This window comes from Martes martes (assembly GCF_963455335.1).
Source record: "Martes martes genome assembly, chromosome: 7".
NCBI classification, from domain to species: domain Eukaryota; kingdom Metazoa; phylum Chordata; class Mammalia; order Carnivora; family Mustelidae; genus Martes; species Martes martes.
This window is the reverse complement of record NC_137894.1, coordinates 72510149-72518419: the sequence shown is the minus strand read 5'-3', so window position 1 is coordinate 72518419 and position 8271 is coordinate 72510149.

Here is an 8271-nt window from a genome sequence, read left to right as displayed (position 1 = left end):
CCCCTACTTGTGTGCTCTCTCTCTCTGTGTCAAATGAGTCAATAAAATCTTAAAAAAAAAAAAAAAACCAGGGGCGCCTGGGTGGCTCAGTGGATTGAGCCTCTGCCTTCAGCTCAGGTCATGATCTCGGGGTCCTGACATTGAGCCCCGCATCGGACTCTCTGCTTAGCGGGGAGCCTACTTTCCCCCCGCCCCCACCTGCCTCTCTGCCTACTTGTGATCTCTCACTGTCAAATAAATAAATAAAATCTTTAAATTAAAAAAAAAAAAAGGAGAAGCAAAGGAAAGACTCTGCAGGAGAGTCCCTGCCCTTGAGGAGGACACGGTCTAGCCAGGGAGACAAGAACACACATAAAATGCCTTGAGAAGATTACAAGCAACATGTCACCAAGTGCAAAGTAATTGAGTGTTACAAACGAAAGACCTAATGCTGCAGGGGACCAATGACAGGGGGAGACTTTGTTGGGCTTACAATGTAGATCAGAAGGTGACTGCCCCGAATGCATTCTTTGGCCTACTGGGAGTTATTTTTGATAATATCAATTTGAAACCTCATTGAGGAGGGGGAAAACGCCAACTAACAAATGTAGAAAGAAAGACAGAATTGGGAGAACAGCACTTTGTGAACTTGAATACATGACTGATCCCGGCAGAGATTACTAATTGGAGTTACAACGACAAGTGAAACGGTTGGTGGACAGCTGGACATTGCCAAGTAACCTCTCAGCGCATGGTCTTGGCATCACTCATTTCCTGGAACAGCTCTTGGTGTCATTAACCAGCCCACCAGTTCTGGTGTGAGGCAAACATATAACCCCACAGTGTTATATAGTCTAGCTGCTCCCCTCCCCGCAGAGAGGTGTCCCGTGCTGGGAACAAAGTAAAGGACGCCAAGAGGAAGCAGCTAGATGCACCTAGAAGGGGAGGCATTCTGCAGGGCCACCGGCTAACTCTCTTCAGCAAGTCAGTATGATTTTTTTCTTCTTTTTTAATTTAAATTCAATAAATGTCTGCTTTCAGCACAGGGCTCGGGTCATGATCCCAGTGTCCTGGGATGGAGCCCCACATCGGTATCCCTACGCAGTGGGGAGCTTGCTTCTCCCTCTTCCACTCCCCCTGCTTGTGTTCCCTCTCTCGCTGTCTCTTTCTGTCAAATAGGTGGATAAAATCTTTTAAAAAAATTAATAAATTCAATTAGCCAACATATAGTACATCATTATTTTCAGAGGTAGATTCAATAATTCATCAGCTGCATAGAACACCCAGTGCTCATCACGTCGTGTGCCCTCTTAATGCCTATCACCCAGTTACCCCATACCCCTACCCACCTCCCCTCCAGCAACCCTCAGCTTGTTTTCAAATCCGTATGATTTTTTTTTCTTTTTAAAATATTTTGTTTATCTATTTGACAGCAAGAGAGATCACAAGCAGGCAGAGAGGCAGGCAGGGGATGGCGGGGAAGCAGGCTCCCTGCTGAGCAGAGAGCCCAATGCAGGGCTCAATCTCAGGACCCTGAGATCATGACCTGAGCTGAAGGCAGAGGCTTAACCTGCTGAGCCACCCAGGCGCCCCCCAAATCCGTATGATTTTCAAAAAATGCAACACTGCTAGATTGGAGAGACTTAAGCTGTCTAATAACGATACAATCCGTGGTCCTGGATTCCCTCTGGGTGACTCAGTCTGTTAAGCGTCTGCCTTCGGCTCAGGTCTTGATCCCAGGGTCCTGGGATCGAGCACCACATCGGGCTTCCTGCTCCTTGGGGAGCCTCTTTCTTCCTCTCCCACTCCCTCTGCTTGTGTTCCTTCTCTTGCTGTGTCTCTCTCGGTCAAATAAATAAATAAAATAAAATAAAAAAGATATTTGGAGGGGCATTTGGGTGGCTCGGTTAAGCATCTGCCTTCAGCTCAGGTAATGATCCCTGGATCCTGGGATTGAGCCCCGTTTGGGGCTCCCTGCTCAGCAGGGAGCCTGCTCTCCCTTTCCCTCTGCCTTCTGCTCCCCCTGCTTGTACTGTCTCTCTCTGTCAAATAAATAAATAAAATCTGAAAAAGGAAAAAAAAAGATACTTGGAGTCAACTGGAAAATTTTTTATATGGATAGGGGATTAGATGAAGTGAGAATTTACTGAGATGGAAAGGTCAAAATCATTAAAAAAATGCCAGTGCCAAAACCAGTACAGGGGACTCGTATTTTGTTTTCAAAATGTCTATATATGTATGGAAAAAAAAAAAAAGAACTGAAAGGATATGCATTAAGGTGTTAACAGTGGTGATCTCTGAGTGAGAGAGTCTGTTTTATTGTTGTTGGCCTACATTTTCTATTTTTATACAATGCACGTGTCCTGCCTCTGTAGTAATAATAAGCTGTTGCAAATAAAATAACTGGTTGCCAACATTTACAATTCAGGAGATTTCACATAAAAATCTGGATATTGTATATGAAGAATGGGGTTTCTAAGGTTTTTTGAATAATCAAAAGATTTATCACCCTCCCCCCCTACCTCTCCACCCCTGACCCAGTGTCCAAAAGCAGCAACTAGTTGGAACCAAGTGATGGCTGCTCCTTTATTGGGTGTATTGTCTCCTTCCATTTGTCACAGTCCCTACCACCGTGTGTGCTTCCCAGCCTGCTTACCTGCCAGGCTGCTCTAGACTTTTGATGATTTCCATGATCCTGATAGGCTCTCCATCCACAGAGTCTCCCATTAATAATCATTTGAAGGTTATCAATAAATTAGTTTTGAAATGCTGCCCAAGAAAAGCATTCATTCCAGCAGAATGATCTATGGCTGGGTTTTTCGTCGCTGTTGTTGTTGTTGTTGTTGTTGTTTTCCGTCGCTGTTGTTTTATTTTTATTTATTTTTTTAAAAGATTTTATTTATTTATTTGACAGAGAGAGATAGATCACAAGTAGGCAGAGAGGCAGGCAGAGAGAGAGGAGGAAGCAGGCTTCCCGCTGAGCAGAGAGCCCGACGTGGGGCTCGATCCCAGGACCCTGGGATCATGACCTGAGCTGAAGGCAGAGGATTTAACCCACTGAGCCACCCAGGCGCCCTCGTCGCTGTTGTTTTAAGATTTAATTTTTTGAGAGAGAGAGAGAGCGCGAGCACGAGCAAGCGCACAACTCGAGGGAGGGGCACAGGGTTAGGGAGAATCTCAAGCAGACTCCCCACTGAGTGTGGAGCCCCATGCAGGGCTCAATCTCGTGACCCTGAGATCATGACCTCAGCTGAAATCAAGAGTCAGATGCTTAATCGACTGAGCCACCCAAGCCCCCTATGCCTGGGGTTTTTTTTTATAAGGCAACACAGTCATGGGAAACCCAGCTGTAATACTTAATCTACTTAGCTACCATGGTTGCAAACTGTAAATTAGTTTAGCAAAATTTCTCTTTGCTAAATGGAATTTAGAAAGTGTACTTAATTGCTAACTTCCTCAAGCTTTTGCCTTTTTTTTTTTTTGCCATAACACCTTAATCTCAGGAGGCATTTCAAAATTCACAATGTATGTTCTTCCCAAGCATGAAACTCCAAATGCCCTTTGGTTGGTCTGTTTCTCCCCCTGGTTCTGTTACAGTTTTTAAAGGAGAAAATCTCTTTCATAATGCAGCTCAGTATGAGACAGTGTCATCATCAGTTTAAAATCCAGGGAAATACTTTTATCAGCCTGGCCCATGTTTTCTCATTACAGCAGCACACTCAATCCTTATAACAAGAACTGCACTCGTTGTGCCTCATGTCTAGCTTTTAAAATGATACTAGTCTTCTTCTTCTTCTGAATCAATTTCCTTTACTGTCTCATATTCCTTTGGTAAAAATTGTTTCAATCTGTCCCATTTTTTGAGCCAAATTTCTTAGCTTCTCTTTGAGATCCAAAATGTCCTATCAGGCCTTATTTATATACTAGTTCACAATGGTGTCTCAAAGTAAAACCAGGCTCATTTCAGTTTGTGTAACAAAATTTCCATGAAGAGACAGGCAACCCTTGAAACTATGAGGGGGCTGGGTTTGAAATCCCCGTGGAATGGTTAAGCAATTGAAAAATGGCAAATTATGAACATTTGTTCTAAAATTTTCATTTGATGTCATAGGTTGATTACATATTTTCTTTATCCACTTGTTTCCTCCTTAAATCATGTACTTACAATGGGCATGGAATTTCCTAGCTTAATCATCAATAGTTGTGTCTCTGAATGCCTTCATTTTCCAGTGAACACCCTTGAAAATAATTCTAAAACCTCTTGACTGCCTGTAAATTTTATTCCTGAAACTAGTTTCTGGGTCCATAATACAAATATAGTCTTGCTACTTGTCTTTGGATACTTTCAAAGTGGTATGGCTCTTTTTCCTTTCTTTCCTTTTTTTAAAATTTTCTGAACAATTGCTCAGTTAAGTGTGGTTCCACAGTCCAACAGCTATTTTAACATCCTGGCTTTGATACTGGTTATTTAAGCCTAAATTTTCCATGTGAGACCATATTGTACCTGAAAATTTCCATTAGTTTGATAAATAAGATATGTACTAAATACTCACCTGAAATTTCAATCTTTGTGGCACCATTTTGTTTCCCAGCTAGAATGTGGGAGGCAGAGTCCTTGCAGATGTTCTCAGCAAATCTCCGTTCTTCTCTGTAATTCTAAACAACGCAGCAAAGGAATGTCCAAGTCTGAAAGGTTAAGTAAACTTTTTCTCAGGCTTCCATTTACATTTATCATCAAGTCAAAACCATACGTGTTCGTATTTTTTGGATACTTGATTGAGAGCAATGTCTTCCAGAAAGTAGAGCTAAATTGTGGGCAGGAGTTTGCCTAATTTATCTTTCTACACCCTCCCCTCCCCCGCCCCCAACTCCCTGCAGGAATCTAGCTCAGGAATTCTTCTGAGCATGTTCTTGGCTTTATCATTAAAGAACATTTAAGACGTGAGTGATTGTATTTTGCATATGGCATAGCAGAATGTGAGATGAACAACACTGATGAAGAGACAGGCCCATAAAGGTCAAGCATTCCACTGAACAAACAAAACTATATAAGGAATTAGCATCTTGGGGGTGGCCAAAATTCACTCCTGCAACAAGTAAGTGCCTCCAGATGCCAAGCACCGAGATAGGTAACTTAGGGTCATGGAAGAAACACCTCCTTAACTACAAACCCAAACAAGTGAAGGTTTTTAAGAGGATTCTGTACTACGTCTCAGCAATAAAAAGACATGAACTAAAAAAATGGATTATTGATACTAGCAAAAACATGTATGAATTGCAAAATTATGCTGAGTGAAAGAAGCCAGACAAAAAAGAGTACATCTTTATTTGATTCTGTTTATATAAAATTCTAGAGAGTGTGGGCTAATCTATAGTGAGAGCAGATCAGAAATTAGAGAATTAGAGAAAAAGCTGACCTAGGGGGCTGTGCCAGAGCGAAGAGACTGGCAGTCTCAGTGTGGGAATTACAGAGAATTACAAAAGCACACAAGTAAACATTTAGGGGTGATGCCTATGTTCACTATCTTGATTGTGGTGATAGTAAGTATGTGAGGTTAAGGTTAAAACTTAGTGATTTGTACATATTAAATATTGTGTGTCAAAATACCTAATTAAACTGTGTGTGTGTGTGTGTGTGTGTGTGTGTTTTGTTGTTCTTCGTTTTTATTATTTTTTTTAGTAATCTCTACACCCAATGTTGGACTCAAACTCACAACCCTGAGATCAACAGTCCCATGCTCTTCCCACTGAGCCAGCCATGTACCCCTGTGTGCATGTTTTGTTTGTTTGTTTGTTTGTTTGTTTGTTTGTTTTTTAATCTGGGAGGGAAAAATGGAGAGAAGACGGAAGAGGGAGAGAAAAAGAGAATTAATTCTAGGGCTTCTCTTGCAAATCTTACTTGCTCAAGGACACCAGATGGTGTGTGATTGTAAGATCTTTTTTCAGTACTTTGCTGCAGTTTTTATCGCCAACATGGTCTATAGGCTCAGTGTTCTAGTCTTACACAGAACTGGCCTATACAGCTCCTCCTCCCTTCAGCCAGTCCCATCTCCTTTTGAACCCAGAAGGCAGCTTGGACTTCCTGTCTCTGCTTCTGCTTGCTGAGATGTTTCCTCCACCCTAAATGATCCAAATTTTCTCTCTTTTATGCCCAGTTAAGATAAGATTGATTTCATAGTCTTTCCTATCCATTCCTGCAGAAAGGATTTTGTAACTTCTCTTAAGTTTCTCAAGTATTTATTTTTTTGAAGATTTTATTTATTTGTCAAAGAGAGAGAGAAAGACGGCACAAGCAGGGGGAGCGGCAGGCAGAGGGAGAAGCAGGCTCCCCGCTGAGCAAAGAGCCCAATGTGGGGCTCCATTCCAGGATGTTAGGACCTGGGCCAAAGGCAGATGCTTAACTGACAGAGCCACGCAGGCAGGCGTCCCAAGTTTCTCAAGTATTTATAATCTAAACTGCTTTTTTGACACCTTTTTGCTGCCTTGTATTATTTGCTTTTCATGTGCATGTCTTAATCTTCTCGACTAGATTATGAACTTCCTCAGGGCAGGGACTGGGTCATATTTATCTCTGTGTCTCCCCAAGGCATTTAATACATGCTCAGTAAGTGTCAATTTTAAAATACCTCACTCCGATAGTCTTCCCACAGCACTTTCTCAGCCATTATCTCATTTGATCATTACATCAACACTCCGAGATTGGAGGAGCTAGAAATATGTTATTTCCTCCTTCTGGCAAATAAGGAACCTGAAGCCCAAGGTTATTGAGAGAGGGAGAGAGAGAGAGAGAAAGAGGGAGAGATGGAATAGATAATTGCATAGGACGGTTTGATCTGATTCAAGGCTTCCCATGGCTCTCCCCCTCCCCTCCCTTCTACCCTACCTGAAGACAGGCCTCTGCACACTTCTCCCATTCCCCAAGTCCTTTAGAGCTGCTTAGCCAAAGCTTGTAGTACCCTATTGTAAAACCGGACAAATATGAGACATGAAATTTCAGTCGATTTCTGATCATCTCCGAGTCACCAAAGCATGCTTGCTATTTTGTTCCAAGTATCGTTTGTTAGGAACATTATGCCTGATATTTAATGATGCTGCACCACAGAGCTGAGGAAGCATAAATGATTTTTAAAAGCCGTAGAAAATGACAGCACTTTAATATTAAGCATGAAAGGTGGCAGCTGACAAGATGACCAGAGATATAAAATTTCTGCTCTGGATCACACTATTCCTCTAAGTATTGCTAGTGGAACTCTCTAGTTGGTACTAAAGGAAACGATGAAACTCTTTACCACTCTACATGCCTAACCGAGGCTCCTTCCCCACCACCCCAGACTATCAGCTTCTCTGATGCAAGAGATTTAAGAAACTTAGTGTAATTTACTTAGTATCAAATACTATTTTTGAAATAATTCCCTTAAGGACTACATTCCAGTCCACTTTGAAAAGAAGGTGGGAGTGGTGTCAGAGGTAATTGTCCCCCTCCTGCCACGCGACCTCCTGCTGGGATCCCTCTTTGGCTGAAAGCAGTCAGAGAATATGGAACCCTGAAATACTTACTGGTCTATATAGGGTGTCAAAAAGCAGAATGTGCATCTGGGGGGCAAATGGAAGACATCTAGCTCATTGGTCTAGAGATGGCCAGTGACCCAGTCTGGCCAATGAGACATAGGGGAAAGTCTGCTGGGTACTTTGGGAAAGGTTTTCTTCCCTGACTGAAGGCTCCTCTCCTTCCTTCTTGCTTGGGATGCTGTTGAGTTGGATGTGCTTCTTGGATTTCTGCAACTACCCTGTGACCATGAGGGAAATACAGAGAACTACAAAGAACACTGCCCACAGAGCTGCTAAAAAGCTCTGGGACTTTCAGCTCCAGATTTATTCTTAAGCAAACAATAAAAGCCCCTATAGTTTAAAAAGGAGGCAGGGAAGGTAGGAGGGAGGGAGGAAGAGCAAGAGAGAGCACAAGTGAGAGAGCTAGCGAGCTGAAGGATGAGAGATAATGGAGAGGTTAGAGGAGCCTGGGGCAGGAAATTAGAGAAAAAGCTGACCTAGGGGGCTGTGCCAGAGCGAAGAGACTGGCAGGATCAGTGTGGGCAGCAGGTCTGGGAAGGTTCAGAGGGCCACCAAGTCAAGTTTAGAAGCTGTGAGCTGCGACCTCAAACAAGTTACTTAATTTCCTAGCGCCTTAGTTTTCCCCTCTGTAAAATGGGTATGATTGTGACTTCCTCATAGGACGCTGTAGGAACTTACAAGAGATCTAAGCGAGAAATGGCAAGTAAACCCTTGCTTGACACA